Genomic DNA, 19,313 nt, shown 5'->3' with positions numbered 1-19,313 from the left:
CTCACCTCCAGCCTAAACCTCCCCTGGTGCAGCTTGAGACTGTGTCCTCTTGTTGTGGTGCTGGTTGTTTGAGAGAAGAGACCAACTCCCTCCTGGCTACAACCTCCCTTCAGGTAGTTGTAGGCAGCCATAAGGTCTCCCCTGAGCCTCCTCTTCTCCAGGCTAAGCAACCCCAGCTCACTCAGCCTCTCCTCGTAGGGCTGTGCTCAAGGCCTCTCCCCAGCCTTGTTGCCCTTGTTTCCACACACTCTGCCAAGTGCTTCCCTCTAGAAATCCTCTCTTAGTTTCCCTCTTTTGACAGCTAAAAAAGTGGAAATTCCAAAACACTCCTCTTGTGTTTTTGAAGAGGTCTAACTCTTACTCAGGTGCTTATTCCCAAGTCATGCTAATAGCTCCCATGGTAAAATCCAGAGGTGGCCACAAGCCTTTTATCACAAATAATCCTTCTGCCCTCACAAGAGCCATCTGGAGGTCAAACACATCAGGCCCATCATCAGAAGGACCTCTAGTAACTTCCCAAATTTTGCAGGAAGTTGACTCCTGGGGCTGCTGCCAATGACCCATGGAAGGAGAAGTCAAGGTAGGAGAGCAGAGGGAGGAGGAAAAAGAACTCAACCCAAAGATCAACCAGCAAGTGATTAAGTATTAATGCTCATTTCTTGGGGTGCTGAGACCTGATTGCCCATGGAAATTCCCCCTTGAAGGTGACTGAGAGAAAAATACCTCACATCACAGCCACCAAAAAAGCCCTGGAACTGCAGAGATACAGCAGCTCCAACATACCAAGACACACAGGAACTCTGACCTAAGTGATAACATCAAGCTTCACCCTCCCTTACCAGTCAGGATCAGGTTCCTGATGTGACTGTGCCAGGAAAGCAACAAAAACAAAGAAATAAACCAAGCAATTTGCTCTTCCCCACCCTCCAACAGAAACTGCCCAAGCAACCACCCATAACACTTCAGAATTATTTTCCAGCCTGAACACACTCCCTCAAAATTTGAGAGCTCTGCTCCACAGGGACGAAAAAGCCAAAGGCAGAGCCTGGAGGGTGGTGCTCATCCTGCAGGGCTAGATGCTTTTTCCCAGGGACTGCAGAACTTCTGGTTGCTCTTTACAGGAGAAACTCCACTGTTAGGAGCTGCTGAGCTGAGCAGAAAGTGTCTGTCAGTGACCAGAGTGCAGGAGATTTGACTTGGTCTGAGCTGCTCTTTAACACTGTGCTGTTTGGTCACTCCAGGGCCACGTCTGTCCTCTTTCATTCTTCGTTTATGAGGCCTGCAAAGTCTGCATTCAGTTTCTATCATGCAAACATGACATTACATTTAGATAAATATTTTCCCTTCATTGTTTTAGTTATTTTATGGCTTTGCTCTTATTGCCAGAAAAGCAGAGTCATATTCCCAAGCACTTCTGTGCTGCTTCCTAAGCGAACGGCCCCAGAAAACGAAAGCAAGCTGTCCCTGAAAGACCTGATGCCTGCCTCTAGAAGGATTCAAGACAACTGAACACCTCCAAGGACTGAACCCTGGAAGAGTTTCATTCTTCTTTCAGCTTTTCAAAGGACCAGGATTAAGATATTTTTCCAACTGTAGCAATGTTGTTTAAAACAAAGAGAAGAAAACTGAAATGCCAAACTGCTTCGTTCCACTGGCTGGGAAAATGCCACGTCCTGGCCCAAGCTGATTGGCTCATTTTAATGTCCTAAAGCTACACAAAGCATGAAATTTCTATGAATTTATATGAAAAAGCTTTCTATCAATGCAGTGTGACAGTGTCTTTGCTTTAAATCTGATTTTCTAAGTGTAAAACTGTGGCCTATGCATTTCCAAGCAACCTTCTGTCCTTCAGGCCTTGCAGGAAATCAGTTTATTTACACATTAACAACTGGAATACTTGAAGGGGACCCACAGGATGGATGGAAAAGGACTTCTTACAAAGGCATGTAGGGAGTGGGTGAGGGCTAATGGCTTGAAACTGGAAGCAGCATGATGTAGATCAGGCATTAGGAGGAAATCCTTCGCCATGAGATATTACAACAGGTTGCCCAGGAAAGTTGTGGAGACTCTAAGCATGGAAGTGTTCAAAGCCAGGCTGGATGAGGCCTTGAGCAACCTGAGCTAGCAGGAGGTGACCCTGTCCATGGCAGTGGAGCTGGAACTAGATGGGGTGGCTGGAATACATTTCCTGTGAGGACAGGCTGAGGGAGCTGGGGTTGTGCAGCCTGGGAAAGAGAAGGCTTCAGAGACACCTAAAAGCAGCCCTCCAGTACCTGAAGGGGGCTACAAGAAAGCTGTGGAGGGACTGTTTGCAAAGGCCTGCAGTAATAAGGAGCAATGGTTTGAAATGAGAGGAGATACAGATTGGATGTTGGGAACAAGTTCTGCACCACGAGGGTGGTGCAACACTGGAACAGGTTGCCCAGGGAGGTAGTGGAGACCTCATCCCTGGAGCTATTCAAAGTCAGGCTTGAGAAGGCTCTAAGCAACCCGATCTAGTGGAGGGTGTCCCTGCTGACTGCAGAGGAGGTTGGACTGGATGACCTTTGGAGATCCCTTCCAACCCAAATCATTCTGTAATTCTGTGAAATCCTACACCCCAATATCTTTCTCAATCACTCAGAAGTTAAGGCAGAGGCACCGTATTTATGGCACCACACAGACAATGCTCTCTGGAAATAGACCAAACACCAGAATTTCTGCAAGAGTCACCAGATACTGTTGAAGCAACCACAGAAACCCAAACCAAAGCAAAACACCAAAAAAAATGAGAAAGGAAAACCCTACAGAGAACAAAAGCAGTGATGGTGTCCTCCCAGGACTGATGGTGCAGCCATGATGTTCAAAGTGGTGAAGAGCAGCTGGAGATAATGGTATTCCTCTCCAAACTAAATACACAGCTGCAGAAAGACAGCCCTGGACTCTGAAGACCACAAGCCCTTCTACAGATCTGAAAATACATCTTATGATCATGCAGCAACAGCCACAGGGAAACTTTTAACTGTTCAGCAAAGAGGCAGCTGGAGTTTACACCTTTCAGTAACTACAGATCTGACCAGGTGGAGTAAAATGTTTCAAACCCTGCCAAGATGTGCAAGATGGGAGCTGCAAGTTTCTACAGGGAGCTGCATGTGCTTCACAGCTCTCAAACTAGGCTTAAGTGTCCGGAGAACCAAGTAGACTTCTTCCCTATGGGGCAAATTTGGTCTCAAAGTGGAACACAAAACTGAATCCCTTTCATGACACTTTGTTCACCCCCCCTCAAAAGAAACAGCATGCCCATGTGGTTACCAAACCTTCTTCCACTGCAGGGGAAGAAAAAGGTCTCAAAATCTGGAAACAAACCAAAGAAAAGGCTATTGGCTGTGCAGAGAAGGCCACCACAAGAGGAACACCTACTCCTCTGCACCTGGCTCACCTGAGTTTCCTCCCTGTAAGGAGGAATATCTAGTTCAGAGTGAGGAACAAGTAGCTCAGTATTTTTAAAACCTTTTCTTTTAATCTCCAAGGAAGAGCTGGCTGAGGCCTAGCCAAAGTGGCAAGTTTAAGTCTATCTGAACTCTACCTGAGGGCTGCTGAGTCCTGTGTGATGCATTTCCTGACTCCAAACATGCCACACGGGTTATCACTTTGCCAAGCCAAGGAAACCTCCTGGCACTATGCCAGGGAAGCACCAAGAACTCCAACCTTTGAAGTGCCACAGCTGGCTAATACCTGTCCTAAAGTAAGCTAGGAGAGTGCTATGGGATGGCAGAGACAGGCACAAAGTTGGTACAGCTGGTATGACCCCACCAAGATGGGATCCAAGAGTTATTTTCCAAGTGCTTGCATTGCAACTCTTGAACACTGTTTAAACAAGACTAAGAAGGAGCAATCACTCAGCTTATGAAGATCAAAAGCAACACAGCTATTCCCAGGAAAGGTTTCCTACCATGACCACAAACTGGTCAGAGCAGACAGTTGCCATCTAACCCAGCACAACAGAAGGGAAATCAGGACTTCTCAAGACTAACACAGGCAGGAGTTTGCTTTCTGTAGGTGCTGGGAAAGCCAAGGCTGATTTGCCCCTAGCTCCCACTGGGTCTGAAGCGTTTGATGTCTCCTGTCCAGCTATTGCCACAAACAAGCTTTGTAATTTAAGAACCCTCTTACAGACCACCACTTCAAAACCAAGCATAAAAAAATCCTCTGCAAGCAAAGGAGTGCTTCAAATTCTAAGAGATTATGCAAACTCCAAGCAAGGAAGAATTATGGTGATACCCAAACTGGAGCCTGTTTTCCTTGGGCAACATGAGAAGAGGCTGGGGCTGTAACGCTTTAGCTGCACGGCAGATCAATTAGGCCAGTCAAAACAGGTTACACTTCAACCAAGGGCTAAAACACACCAATAAACTACTTCAATTACCACATCTGAGCAGGCTCATGGTAACAGCCCATGTGCATGCTGTTTAGCTCATGGAAAACACGAGGTGAAATGCAAGGATGAGATCATACACAGGGGGTTTAAGCAAGCGCAGCTCGCCCAGCACTTGTGTCGGGCCAGGGACACGCTGGAACTGTTTATCACTGTTCAGCTGGTGCAGGGGAACACACCAGAGGAATTTGCTCCTGTAGCCAAGCTCTAAATATTTATTGGTAAATCAGTTACCTTGTGTTTACATCCCCAAACTTGTTACATCTTGACATAAGCGAAGTGGAAACTGTCACAGGTTGGAAGAGTCCAAGGATGGCAGCTTGTGTGTTTAGAAACATTGGATTGTTTAGGTGGGAAGAGACCTCCAAGATCATCAAGTCCAACCATTTACCTAACACTAACAAGTCTGCTGCTAAACTATGTCCCTCTGCACCACATCTACACTGCTTCTAAACCCCCCCCAGGATGGCAGCTCCATCACTGCCCTGGGCAGCCCTTCTTTCCACTAGTGAGGCTGTATCTCAAATACTGAGTTCAGTTTTGGGGACCTCACTGCAAGAATAGAATAAACCAGGTTGGAAGAGACCTTCAAGATCATCACGTCCAACCCACCATCCAACACCACCTAATCAACTAAACCAAGCACCCTATCAAGTCTCCTCCTAAACACCTCCAACGACGGTGACTCCACCACCTCCCCGGGCAGCCCACTCCAATGGAAGGACATTGAGGTGCTAGAGCTGACCCAGAAAAGGGCAATGAAGCTGCTGAAAGGTCTAGAGCACAACTCTTGTGAGGAGCAACTGAGGGAGCCGGAATTGTTTAACCTGGAGAAAAAGGAGGCTGAGGGGAGACCTTCTTGCTCACTACAGCTACCTGAAAGGAGGTTGGAGTGAGGTCAGTGTTGGTCTCTTCTCCCTAGTAACAAGTGACAGGACAAGAGGAAATGGCCTCAAGATGCACCAGAGGAGGTTAAGGCTGGACATGAAGAACAATTTCTTTCCCAAATGGTTGTGTCAAGGCCTGGAACAGGCTCCCCAGGGAAGTGGTTGCATCACCATCCCAGGAGGGGTTTATGAGATGTGTAGATGTGATGCTGAGGGCTGCGGTGTAGTGGAGGGCTTGGCGGTGCTGGGTTAATGGCTGGACTCGATGATCTTAAAGGTCTTTGCCAACCTTAATGATTCTATGACCAGACAAGAAGACAGAGGAATCTTCCCTAAAAAAGCACAGAAGGTTGGAGAACTCTTGCTCTCACAAGGGCCAATTTCCCAACAGATTTCTTTCTGCCTTCCAAGGAGGTCAGTGCCACGAGCTGATCGATTCCATGACCGAGCAGCTCAGTTCCACGAGTTCCAACTAAAAATAACCTAAGGCCACCTAGTTAGTCATTGATCAGTATGCTGCTACCACCCACCTGTGCTGTGCCCTACACAGGAAATGCACTTCACTAAAACCAGAATTTACTTTGCTTATCCAAAGGCCAATTAATACAAGTCCCCTGAAGACAAAACTTCCAGCTGTGTGTTGAGGAGAGTGAGAGAGTAAAGTGAAAAGTGAGGCTGGAAAATCTGAACCTCTCTTACCTCAGGAACCCTATCAGTTCTCCCTTCCTTAATTAATTTTTTCCATAGATAAGTCATCCAAACTTTCTTCCAGGAAAAAAATGTCCTAAATTTAGCATAAGTAAATAACTCAAATATTTGATGTTCTGGTGAGAGCTCACCTGGAGTACTGTGTCCAGCTCTGGAGTCTCAGCACAGGAAGGACATGGACCTGATGGAGTAGGGCCATAAAAAAGCTCAGAGGGTTGGAAGCACCTCTGCTATGGGGACAGGCTGAGAGAGCTGGGGGTGTTCAGCCTGCAGAAGAGAAGGCTCCAGGGAAAGCCTTCTGATACCTGAAGGGGACTACAAGAAGGATGGAGAGAAACTGCTTACAAAGGCCTGCAGTGACAGGACAAGGGGCAATGGCTTCAAACTAGAGCAGAGCAGATTTAGATTAGATGTTAGGAACAAGGTCTTTACCATGAGGGTAGTGAAACACTGGAACAGGTTGTGTGGGGAGGTGGTTGGGTCCCATCCCTGGAGATATTCAAGGTCAGGCTCGAGAGGGCTCTGAGCAACCTGATCTAGTTGAAGATGCCTCTCCTTACTGCAGAGGGGGTTGGACTAGATGACCTTTGGAGGTTCCTTCCAACCCAGACCATCCTGTGATTCTATGATTCTTTCTCTGTGAAGTGTTACTTAGAGAGAGAATGGGGGGAATGCTTTATGTGTAAGTGATGTGCAATTACCATTGACACTTGCCTGACTTGAATTTGCTCCTGTTGATAACTGTCACCCGGTCAGTGCCTCCTGGACTGTCCCCTGCTCTTCTTTCTGCAGACAAGAGAAAAATAAGAGTCATTTTCTTTGAAATAACTTGGCAAGCATAAAGCCTAAAGAAGGAAAAAGTGCAGAGGACAGCCAACACTCAAGAAACCAGCAAAAAGAGATCAGAGAGCAGCCAGTGATTAACTCCACCAGGATCAGCAAACGAAACTCAAGGCAGATGCCGCTGGGGAAGAACCAGGAGAACTTCTGCAGCCTTCTTGGGTGCAGGACACAAAGCCTGACAGCTGCACAAACACTGCACATACATTTAACACCACATTAGCCCCAGACACTCCACTGGCTTATCTGTGATCTAATTAGTGATAGGTAATTTGAATGCTGGGAAGATGGCTCCATACAAAGCTCTTTTTATGGTAATTAAGTGTATTTACTTAGTCACCTACTCAGTGCCCTATTCCCCTACACAGATGCACAGAATGGTTTGGGTTGGAAGGGACCTTTCAAGGTCATCTAGTCCAACCCCCCTGCAGTCACAAATAGAGCAGGATGCTCAAAGCCCCAAGAAACCTGACCTGAAGTGGTTCCAGGAATGAGACATCCACCACCTCTCTGGGCAACCTGGGCCAGGGTCTCACCACCCTCAGTGGGAAAAAATTCTTCCTTGAGTCTAAATCTCTTCTCTCCTAGTTTTAACCCATCAGCCCTTGTGCTGTTGTAACAGGCCATGCTAAAACATCTGTCCCCATCCTTCTCACAGGCCCTTTTAAGTACTGAAAGGCCACAAGAAGGTCTCCTCTTCAGGCTGAACAACCTCAACTGTCTCAGCCTGGCCTCAGAGCAGAGGGGTTCCAGCCCTCCAATCACATTTGTAACCTGCTGGAGCAAGTCCAGAGAAGGCCAATGTCCTTCTTGGCCACAATAGGATGAAAACAAACAAACAGAGAATCTCTATTTCCACAAGGTATGTGAATCTACCCAGACTGAACATATTTATCCTCTGATAAGGCAGACAGACAAATTGTGCAATCTGGGAAACACAATCACAGTTTACTGTCACAGGGCAGCACAGCTTTACTCTGGAAACTGTTACTCCAAAGGTGCTCCACCAGGAGAAGGTAATGAAGAGCTTCAGGATGTTAAACTGAATGATGTCAACCCCATTATCTTTCTCAAGCTACTACATCCAACACCAAACTCCAGTTCCCAAGCCACTTGCACACTGAGGATTACAAATTGTGCTGTCTGGGCTCTCCAAACTTCCAAAGTGTTTCCAAATGGCAGTCAATCCCCACCACAGCTTTGCTAAAGAGGAGGCAGAGGCAGGTGTGCTCTGCACTTCTGCTGGCACCCTCCAAGGAAACACTGCCCTGCAGCTGGCTGAGGGAGTTAGCAGACCAAGCTGGCTCACTTTGCACCAAGCCAGGCAGCAGAAGCTCCCAGCTTCCTCCAGCAAGCACAGCAGCTGCATTGTTCTTCTCCCCAGAAAGGTGATACTGTCTGGAAGTTGCAGATGTTTCTGAAGTCATAGCTTAATAAATGGAATGATAGAATCGTTTTGGTTGGAAAAGACAACTTTAAGATCATCAACTCAAACCATTATCTAAGCCTACCAAGGCTGCTGCTAAACCATGACCCTAGGGATGAGGATTCAATCGCCTCCCTGGGGAGCCTGTTCCAGTGTTTGAGAACTCAAAAAGTCTCTTCTAACATTCAACCTAAACCTCCCCTGAGGCCATTCCCCTTTGTCCTGCTGCTTGTTACCTGGAAGAGACCAACACCCACCTCTCTCCAACTTCCTTTCAGGGAGCTGTAGGGAGTGAGAAGGTCTCCCTGAGCCTCCTTTTCTTCAGAAGGCCTGTTCTCCAGACCCTCTATGAGCTTTGTGGCTCAAATGTTCCTCCTGAACTTTTAATAAGATGTGGGCAATCCCCCCCCCAACCCCATCAGGCTCCAATGTTGGAATCTTGGGCAAATAGAGGCATTTTCCACATCAATCAAGATACTGGGAACAACAGGAGATTTACATTGAGATTGGAAGAGAGTGAGGGCTCCGAGCCAGTGGTCTGTCTTTGCTGGTCACTACACAGCAAGGATTGTGTTAGCACCGCTGGAAGAATAAATTATCGCCGCTTTTACAATAAGCTCTTCAAGAATGCAATAAAGAGTTCAGTGTGTGCTGTGTGTGCTCCTCACTCAGGAATCCAAAACTTTGCAGTGCAGGTCTGGCTCACAGCAAAGATAACAGCTGAACACTAACCACCTCGACCTTGGGAAGCGCTCCACGACAACTCGCTAAAAGCACGTGAATGAAAAGCGCCAGATGAAAAGGGTACCTCGGGGATTCTACCAGCCTGGACCCCAGAGCGGCAAGCAACCACAACTTGTAGACACCCAGACTTCACCCTGTGAGCACTGTGAGGTCCAGCAACAGCAGAAGTGAGAAATGCAACTTCCCTGCCTCCTGCAGTGCTCCAGAACCACAGCATCGCCAGGCTGGGAAGGGACTCCAAGGAGCATCCAGTGCCAACCTCTCTGCTGTGGGCAGGGGTGCTTTCCACCAGATCAGGCTGCCCAGAGCCACATCCAGCCTGGCCTTAAAAAGTTCCAGGGATGGGGATTCCACCACCTTTGGGCAACCCCTCCCAGCATCCCTTATGGTGAAGAACTTCTTCCTTATGTCTAATCCAAATCCACCCTCCTCTAGCTTGGATCCACTCCCCCTAGGCCTAGCATCCAGAGAAGGGCAATGAGGCTGGGCAGAGGCCTCAAGCACAAGCCCTCCGTGGAGAGGCTGAGGGAGCTGGGGTTGCTTAGCCTAGAGAACAGAAGGCTCAGGGGAGACCTTATGGCTGCCTACAACTACCTGAAAAGAGGCTGCAGCCAGGAGGGGGTTGGTCTCTTATCCCAGGCAGTCAGCACCAGAACAAGAAGACACAGTCTCAAGCTGTGCCAGGGGACATTTAGGCTGGAGGTGAGGAGAAAGTTCTTCCCAGAGAGAGTTGTTGGCCATTGGAATGTGCTGCCCAGGGAGGTGGTGGAGTCCCCATCCCTGGAGGTGTTCAAGAGGGGATTGGATGTGGCACTTGGAGCCATGGTTTAGTAGTCATGAGGTGTTTGGTGACAGGTTGGACTTGATGAGGTCTTTTCCAACCTTATTGATTCTATGACCATCCAACATCCTAAAAAGTCCCTCCCCAGCTTTCTTGTAGCCCCCTTCAGATACTGGAAGGCCACAATTAGGTCTCCTCAGAGCCTTCTCTTCTCCAGACTGAACAACCCCAACTCTCCCAGCCTGTATTCACAGGAGAGGTGCTCCAGCCTTAATACTGAAGTTTTTTAACTGCTTTCAGAGATAAATTCAAAGTAGTTCTCTGATGGAATGAAATTCTGGCAGGAAATTAAGACATTTTTTTACCTAGGGAAGGCCTTCTGACACGATTTCACACCAGCTTGTGACTCTGATACAGAACACTGTAAGACTGCCTCCCCAGTTGTTCGTTTGCCTAGAAGTCAGGAGCTTGCTTTAACAAGAAGTCTTCTAAATGGGGCACTTAGCAGGGGGTCATCAAATAGAAGTGACAGTTCCAGTCTTCCAGGCCCCAAACACCCATTTTAATTTGCTTGAAATTCACCCACAGGGGATTAAAAATAATAACAATAATCTGTTTTAATAATGGGTGCATAAATGGGTGTAAAAATACCTACACAGCGCTGCTCAAAAGCGCTGCATTCCCAGGGGGCATCTGCCAAGGCCTGACTCTTTGCACAGAACACATGAAATCTCCCTTTTTGTTGGGTTTTTTTTTAAAGGAATCACCAAACCTTCCCCCAAAATAAACACACACACAACCAAAGAGATGAAAGGCTGGGTGGCATGGGTGTGACAAGCCACACAAATCAACACGACGCAAACACCGGCCTCCAAAAGCCACCCAAAGACAAAAGAGAGCTACCAGTCTTCTACAGAGCATTTAGAGTCAGCTTTGTTGCAGATTTGGTTTCAGTAGATCAAAGAAAGATGCAGTTTGTGATCAAGGGTTGTGGCAGGAAGCTCATTTGTGTAGAGCAAGTTATCTTCATTCTCTCTGAAGGTGAAGGCACCACGAGCGATTGGTTCAAACTGCTCTAACCCCCAAGGTCTCGGAAGCATGGGCAGGTAAAGCACTGCAGCGACATTAACTACCCTGTTTTACTACCCTTTTTTTTTTTATCCTAATACAACTGGAATGAAAACAGGCTGCAGAATGGATCTGGGCAGATCCAAAAGGCTGAAACAATTCCATCTCATTGTCAAAGTGCTGCTTAATTGCAGCTAAGGCCAAGGTTTTCAACAACTTGCTGCAACAATACCGAGCCTACAACCAAGTGAACAACTTGTAATAGCTTGCTCCAGGAGACATTTAAGACAGCCAATACGAGTCCTGTTTATTCAGATCGCTGTTAAGAGGAGTCACAAACTGGGATCCAACATGCCAGCGAACCCCACGTCTGCTGCTTTCAACTCAGCTTTACAGACCATCAGATTTATTTGATCCCAGCCATGAGCAAATTATTCCCAGACAACAGCAGCACTCCAAAACTTGCAGAGATTTGGAAGGCAGTAAGATGAAAAGACCTAAGAGAGAGGACAGTGTAATAGCTGGCTGGTTTTCAACAGGCATGATCACACACTCAGAGCCTTGAGAAAGTCAACATCTCTTCCCTAGTTTCCCACCTCATCCTTTTCCACACACAAATGACAAACACCCAAGGAAAGGAATGCAAGTGTGGGAAGCTCTGCTCCTCACACAGACACCAAACAAAACACGAGCACTTTCTTCTACACTGGATAGGAACTCCAAGGTCGATCTATTGGCTTAAAATACAGCCAGAGGATGCTTCCCTGGTTCAAATGCTAATCTGAGTCTCAGGAAATCTAGATTCAATTCCTTGCCTCACCACATACTTCCTGCGTGACCTTGGGCCATAAATATTTCGGTGCCTCAGTCTTTCCATCTGTGACGGTGATAGTATTTCCCTACTGAACTAAGTGTTGTAAAGATAAATGCATTAGAAGAGCATTAGGTATCACAGACCACAGGCATATGCACACCGGGCTACTGGAGAGCTTATCAGCAGCAGGAGGTGTGCCAATAGCCACTCTCAGCCATCAGGTAAAGCAAGGAAGGGCTGCCGGCGTTAGAATGCCAACGTTCCAGCCACCACGGGACACAGAACAGACAGAAAGTATTCAAGGCATGGCTAGGAATTGAAACCTGGGTTATGAAAATAAATTAGCCTTGCAGAAAATTTCCACCATTCCAACTTGAAGCCCGAGAAGCAAGTTTGAAAGGGAAACAGAACTCAAGAAGAGCCCAGCTGAGAGCGAGCAGCTAGAGGAAGCAAATCCACCTGCCAGCAAGGCGTTATTAGCCCGCTGCCTGGGATTATCCCCACGCACAAGCACCTCCAAAAAGACTTGGTAGCAGAGGGGCTGGCTTCAGGCTGGGGGTCACCAATCCCTGCAGCCTCTCCCCCCAACCCCGGGTAGGAAAGCAACCGCGTTGCTGAAGTCAAGAGCCTTTTGTAAGAGGCAGTAAATAGGATTGGGCTGAAAAGCAGTCACAGTAGGGTCCCCACCTTTGCTGCTGCCCCAAGGCAGAGGGGGACAAAGCGGGATGGGGGAGGGTGAAAGATGGTCACCACCCAAACAGTAGATGACAGGACTGACCTCCCCCTGCCCCGACCCCAGGAGGAGCTGGGGGAGGTGTCTGGTACTCGAGCTGCTGATCAGCCAAGGGGAACAACTAGAACGCGACGTGGCATTTGCAGGCAGCAGCTCCGGCTGCCGAGGAGGGAGAACGCAGGCGGGGGGGTAGTGGGGGGGAAGCTGTGGGGAGGACACGACTTCAGATCTCGACTCCTTCTCCCCAAAGAAAGAGAAGAAAAAAGGAGAGGAAGCGGGGAAAGAGAGGGAACAGAGAATTTGTGTTGAGAAGAGAAGCGGGAAGGCGAGGAGGGAAGGGGATCTCGCTGGCACCAACCCCATGCAGGGAAGCACTGCGGGGCTCGCCGGAACAGCCGGGATCCTGCCGCGACCCCGGCTCACCCCGCCCGCCCGGCAACCGTCCCGTTAGAAGCGGCCCCACCGCACAACGCACCGACCCCAGCCCCTGCACCCCAGACCCCCTCTGCGCAGACCCCAGCCCCCCGTGGGGCAGCCCGCCCATACAGCCCTCCTCTAGCCCCAGCTTCCCCTTCGCCCTGCCTCCCCATAGCCTGCCCCATACCCCAGGCACCCCACCTTCCCCCCAGCCCGCCCCATACTCCAGGCTGCCCGGTCCTCCATGTCCCCCCCAAACCTGCCCCATAACTCGAGCTCCCCGTCCAACACCCTCCCCACACCCCGGGATGCCGCTTCCTCCCCTCCATCGCCCCAAGCCTCGGCTCCCCCTGCTCTCCACAGCGGGCAGGCTGATGCCCCCTGCTCCGTCTCGCACGGCGGATCCCCGCTCTCGTTCCGCCGTCCCCACTTTCCCCGGCCGCCGTCCCGCACCCTGCCACCTTCCCCCCTCTTCCCTACCGCCACCCCGCTGGGCTTCGCTCCCCACCGCGAGGCTCCGTTCCGCTCCCCGCCGCCGGCGGGTCGAGCCGGCCGCCAGCTCCTGGCACTGCCCACCGCGCACTGGGTGGGGAGCGCCGCTCTCCCCCGACCCGGCCCCGCCGCTCTCTCCCTCCCTCCCGCCCGCTTGTCCCGCGGGGGGCAGCGGGAGCCCAGGGGAGCAGTCCGCCTCCCGGGCCGCGCCGCGGCGAGCCCCGCGGCAGCACTGACCGTACGCGGCAGCGCAGCCCCTGCCTCAACCCCGGCGCTGCCGACCGCCAACCGACCGTTCCGCCATGATGGAATGCGGGCACTGCGCCTGCGCCGCCGCCGGGCCGGGGGCGGGCGGGCGCGCCAACCACAGGCCGAGCCGATCTGCGTCTTCAGCCGCCCGCTGCCGCGAAAAGAGGCGCGGGGGGGCGGCGGGGGAGCCCGCAGGTGGCTGGAAGGACCCGGCCGGACGGGAACGCGGGTCTGAGGGTGCCGGGCGGTGGAGCAGGGCTGGGAGCGAGGGAGGGCAGATAGACCTTCGGGGCAGAGGCAGCACCGACTAGAGACAAAGGTGCCACGGTGGCCGGCCGGCACCCACCCTCCCGCCATGGAGGAGTCCCGCGGTGTCCCTGGCGCTCGGTAGCCGGTGCTGTGGCACCTGGTGGTCGGTGCCTTGCCTGTCACCCCTGCCCCTCGACAGCCAGTATGGGTGGCATCTGACAGCAGGTGTCCTGCCAGCGCCCCGCATGTCGCTCCATGGCACAGCCGGCGCCGTTGTTTGTGCCCTGGCCCTGGCAGGTGAAGCGCTGCCTGGCTCTGCCCAGGAGGTCTGCAGCCTCCGTCCCCCATCATCCATCTCCAAACCAGGACAAATGTGGTGTTTTAGGCACGTTTCATCTCTTCCCCATCTCATTGGGCACACAGATGGGTCAGAGCACGTTCAATAAAGCTATATTACCGTGTCGTAATATAATGTGAAAAGCATTAATGCATAAGAAGTGGGGGCTACGATGCCAGCTGTTTACATGGGCAAAGCCAAGAGGAAGGCAAGATTTTGTTAATGGCTTGATAAAGGTGTCCTGCTGTGTGGCTCCACCTCCCTACCATCAGAGCATCCCAAGCCCCCGGGAGCGCTGAGCCCTGCCCCAAAAAGCATCCAGGCCAGGGGCTGAACAAACGAGCAGAGACCAAGGAGCCCGCCTGGCACATCCATTTTTGTCTGGCAGTTAATGCAGCAATAAATTTTGTGCTCTTCAGCGTGTTTCCAGGGGACAGTTTGCTCCAATCCGTTTCCATGAGCATGTTTTAAGCATGTCAGAGGCACACATCTATTAAAGCAGCGGCTGAAGGGACGTTTTGTGCGCAGCATGGAAGTCGGCTTCTGCGCGGATGCAAACCAAACGTGACAGCTGTGCTCTTTTGCCAGCGCCACGTAAGTTGTGGATCACAGCAGTTTGGAGGGAAAAGGTCACACTCCACCTTTACACACAAGCTTTTCAATATACATGTGAAAAAACCCCGACCTTTTAAACTGAATCATGGCCCTGTGCTCGCCACTGGATTGATGGTAGAGCTGTTTTTAATGACTACAGGAAATTTCCTAATGAATGGAAGAAATTGTTGCCTCCCCCCCTTCCCCCCCTGTCAGGGAATTTTCCCTCTGGAGGCTTGTGGAAGCGGTTGCTTTGCCATCCCGTGCTAAACAGGGCTGAAATAAATTCCCATCCATCTTTCTAAATAAGCAGGCAGTGTGAGGGGAGGCCAGAGGTGGTGGTGTCTGCTGGATTTCCAAGTGTCTAATAACTTAACCTTGCTCAATAAATGCCACCAAAAAAACCCAACCAACCCAACACCACCCAGTGTGATTTTACAAATTGATTTTACTCCTACTGGCCCATAGAATGATTAACTCTGCAAACTAATAGCAAGCAGGGAAAGGGTGGATCAAATCATCCTCAGGGTGCATCTGTTTGTGTGTGGCACGTGCTGAAGAGCTGTCTTTTCTCTTTCAGTGAATTTAGTCGCTGTGTAGCAAGACTTCAGGAACGTTTTTGGAACCTTACATGTGTTTTGGGGAGAAAACAGGCAAATGCTACCACTGTGCTTCAGTATCACTGGAAATGTGCATTTGGTGCAGAATGACACTGCTGGTGCAATTTGAAAAATGGCTCCTCCAGGAGCTTGTTACCTTTTCATCCTCTCGTCTCTGCTGACACCCCGCTTTATTTCAGCTTCTGAGCGCAGAGGAGAGCTGCTCTGTCTGAACAGCTCATTGTCACGTCCTTTGTAGTCTGAAAAGCAAAATCTGGTAGCTGAACTGCTGGCCAGTTCCAGGTGGGGAAGGCAGGTTCTGGTGTGATCCCACCTGGAATACTGCATCCAGCTCTGGAGCCTTCAACATAGGAAGGCTACCTGAAGGGAGGTTGTAGACAGACGGATGTTGGAAATGCCAAGGATCTGTGGAGTGGAAGAGGGCTGGAAGCTCCTGATGTAGGGGAGCATTACAGTTCCCTTTAAACCCACAGGAGCCTCTAGCCCTAGGAGGAAAGGCTGAGGGAGCTGGGGTTGCTTAGCCTGGAGAAGAGGAGGCTCAGGGGAGACCTTAGGTCTCTTCTCCCAGGCGGCCAGTACCAGAACAAGAGGACACAGTCTCAGGCTGCACCAGGGGAGGTTCAGGCTGGGTGTTAGGAAAAAGTTCTATACAGAAAGAGTGATTGCCCATTGGAATGGGCTGCCTGGGGAGGTGGTGGAGTCGCCATCACTGGAGGTTTTCAGGAGAAGACTTGATGGGGTGGTTGGTGCCGTGGGTTAGTTGCTTGGGTGGTGTTGGATTGGTTGATGGGTTGGACGCGGTGACCTTGAAGGTCTCTTCCAACCTGGTTTATTCTATGTATTCTATGTAAGGACAGGGACCTGGTGGAGTGGGTCCAGAGGAGGGCAATGAAAATGATCAGGGCTGGAACACCTCTGCTGTGAGGATAGGTTGAGGGAGCTGAGGTGGTTCAGCCTGGAGAAGAGAAGGCTCCAGGGAGACCTAACAGCAGCCTTCCTGAAGGCAGCTACAAGAAGGCTACAGAGGGACTGCTTCCAATGGCCTGGAGTGATAGGATGAGGGGCAATGGTTTGAAATGAGAGAATAGATTTAGATTGGATGTTAGGAACAAGTTCTGCACCATGAGGGTAGTGCAACACTGGAACAGGTTGCCCAGGGAGGCAGTTGAGGGCTCATCCCCAGAACTATTCAGGGTCAGGCTTGACAGGGCTCTGAGCACCCTACTCTAGCGGAGGACATCCCTGCTGACTGCAGGGGGGTTTGGACTAGATGACTTTTGGAGGTGCCTTCCAACCCAAACAATTCTATGATTTCTCAGAGAAACCTTTTTCACCTAACAAGACAACTGGTGAGATCTCTGTCATGGTCTCTCCATGGAAACCTCGTCTTCTTTCTTCCTCTTCCACAAGTTTTACTGCACACATGAGACTACTGGCCTGGTTCTGCTACAGAAAAGCAGCAGCTCTGCTGTTGCTCTCTGGAATAGTGTGGATCAGCACATCAAACCTTTTAGAACAGTTGATAACAAACCAATAATTCTTCACAACTATAGAATAGAGTGAATATCCCAAAAAGGATTGAGGGGGGGGAAAAAGCTGCTCTTCATTTCAATCAATCATAGAATCAGCTAGGTTGGAAGAGACATCCAAGATCATCCAGTCCAACTTACCACCCAGCCCTATCCATTCAACTAGACCATGGCACTGAGTGCCTCATCCAGGCTTTTCTTGAAGATCTCCAGGGATGGCAACTCCACCACCTCCCTGGGCAGCACATTCCAATGGCAAATCACTCTGTCTGTAAAGAACTTCCTCCTAATATCCAGCCTGAACCTCCCCTGGCACAGCTTGAGACTGTGTCCCCATGTTCTGTTGCTGGTTGCCTGGGAGAACAGACCGCCCCCCACCTGGCTACAACCTCCCTTCAGGTACTTGTAGACAGCAATGAGGTCTCCCCTGAGCCTCTTGGAGTCAAGTCATACTTTTGCCCATGATGAAACGAAATTCTTGAATTCCAGCTCAGATTTAAGGCTTAGAAAAGAGAGGAGACAAGAGCAGCGTGGGGCTGGGTGAATGCAGACCTGCCTTCTGCATTGTTGTGCTCAGGAATCTTCTAACTCCACAGGCTCCAACTAATCTGCAGTGAAGCATGTCTAGTGCCCTGGGGATTTCATTGCTGAAGTGAAATGTTTGTGCTTCATGTTAGGGAGATCCTCTGAAAGAAAGCCATCACAATGTGAATTGGGAACCTGAAAGAGGTTGCATTAGATGAATGCTGCTGCAGAAGGCAGAAATTCAAGGACTATTTTGACTCTGCAAGGCTTGGTATTTATTCACTGCCAGCTAAACCTTCAGAGTTATGACTGCTGCTGGTGGTGTGTGATATGTGAAGGTCTGATCCTCTCCCCATCATGAACATGCTGTGTCTGATAGCCAGAAGAAAGAAGGTCTTTGGGGGTGACTGCTGAGCATTCTTTGCACTGAAGGCTACTGGACCTCCCAGCTTCAGTTATTACAAGAATTCCTTTGTAGGTAATAATGCAGTATTTTAGCACTCAGAAAAATCCTTTGGCTTTCACTCCAGCCTCTCACTAAATCATTTTTCCACTCTAAATACACTTTATATCCTAGCAAGGTATCCACTGGTGATTCTAGCAAACACAATGGTCTGAAGGAAAAGCTTTACAGAGCTGCAACGAGTGGCTAGTGAGACTTAGGGGGAAAGATCTAAAACCTGCCCACATTCCACAAGCTCCAGGGCTCCTTTAATACTGAAATTGCTTCAAGTTAGAGACCTATTCCCACACCATGGAAAAGCATTGAATGTTTGCTGCTTACATCCAGCACTCAGATTGCTATGGGATGACAGTAAAGGAAAATTGTGGTTGGTTGGGGGATTTTTTTGGCATAAACTGGAAGCTCTATGGTCAGTTGGTGATGCTGAAGGCTGCTCCAGATGGCAAAGCTGCAAAGGGGAGGGTTGGACTAGATGATCTCTTGAGGTCCCTTCCAGCCCCTAACATTCTGTGAAAGGAGAAGGAGAAAAGAAGGAGCAGCTAAAAAAGGGAGAAGTATTTCATGTGTTGAGCACAGTGGCCAGGCTGCCTGGAAAGAAGGTCCTGGTTAGATGGGTCAGAAATTACAGAATGCCATGGAACAAGTTCTATGGAAGCTTTGACTCTGGTTTGAAATTCCTGGAGAGCTGTTTGGATTGTGCAAGGACAGCAGCGATGCTGGGTTCAGAGAGTCCCAGCAAGGTGGGGGCTGGTAGGGACCTCTGGGGAATCATCTAGCCCAGCCCCCCTGCTAAACAGGGTCACCCACAGCCGCTCCCCCAGGATCACAATGGCCAGCTGAGTTTGGCATCTCTCCAGAGAAGGAGACTCCACAACCTTTGTGGGCAGCCTGCTCCAGTGCTCTGGCACCCTCATAGCAGAGGAGCTTTTCCCTCGTGTTCAGAGGGAGTCTCCTGGGTTTCACTTTATGTTCCACACATGAAGGCAGGCAGTGCTCCTCTCGAGTCCTGGATCAGAACTGGATTTTGAGGAAATGATTGCCCAGGCAATCCTTTGAATCCAGAGAGGAAAAGGGCAGGGAGCCATCTGATACCAGGTCAGGCAGGGATCCAGGCCTGGGAAGAAGGAATTAAAAATAGCAGAATATAAGATCAGAAAACATTTGGAGAAAGGAAGAGGAAAGAGAAAAGAAACAGCCAAAATGGGAAGTGGAAATGAGTCAGGAGGGAGGGAGAAGAACACAAATGGGAAGAATTCTGGGCTTATAAAGGAAGGGCAATCTGCAGAATGGAAAAGGAGAGTTAAGGAGAGTCAGTCTTAACAAAACAATGGCACAAAGCAGTGCCAAGCCCAAGCTAATTCTCTCAGTAGGAAAATTGATATTGTCATTTCTCCTTTTTCTTTTGGCTAATGTGACTCTTCAA

At 49.9% G+C, this 19,313-nt stretch overlaps 1 protein-coding gene across 1 annotated transcript in view; it reads right to left on the bottom strand.

The window, feature by feature from the left end:
- The window catches only part of LOC104296993 (fibronectin type-III domain-containing protein 3a), a 47,360-nt gene extending 40,607 nt beyond the window's left edge, over window positions 1-6,753 (bottom strand). The window contains exon 1 of the mRNA XM_009896861.2: window positions 6,724-6,753. The gene's annotated coding sequence lies outside the window, so the exon portion shown is untranslated. The remainder of the gene's footprint in view (window positions 1-6,723) is intronic.
- Between the last annotated feature and the right edge of the window lie 12,560 nt (window positions 6,754-19,313).

The sequence above is a fragment of the Dryobates pubescens genome, chromosome 18, assembly GCF_014839835.1.
Source record: "Dryobates pubescens isolate bDryPub1 chromosome 18, bDryPub1.pri, whole genome shotgun sequence".
NCBI classification, from domain to species: Eukaryota; Metazoa; Chordata; class Aves; order Piciformes; family Picidae; genus Dryobates; species Dryobates pubescens.
This window is presented reverse-complemented; position numbering and strand designations above follow the sequence as displayed.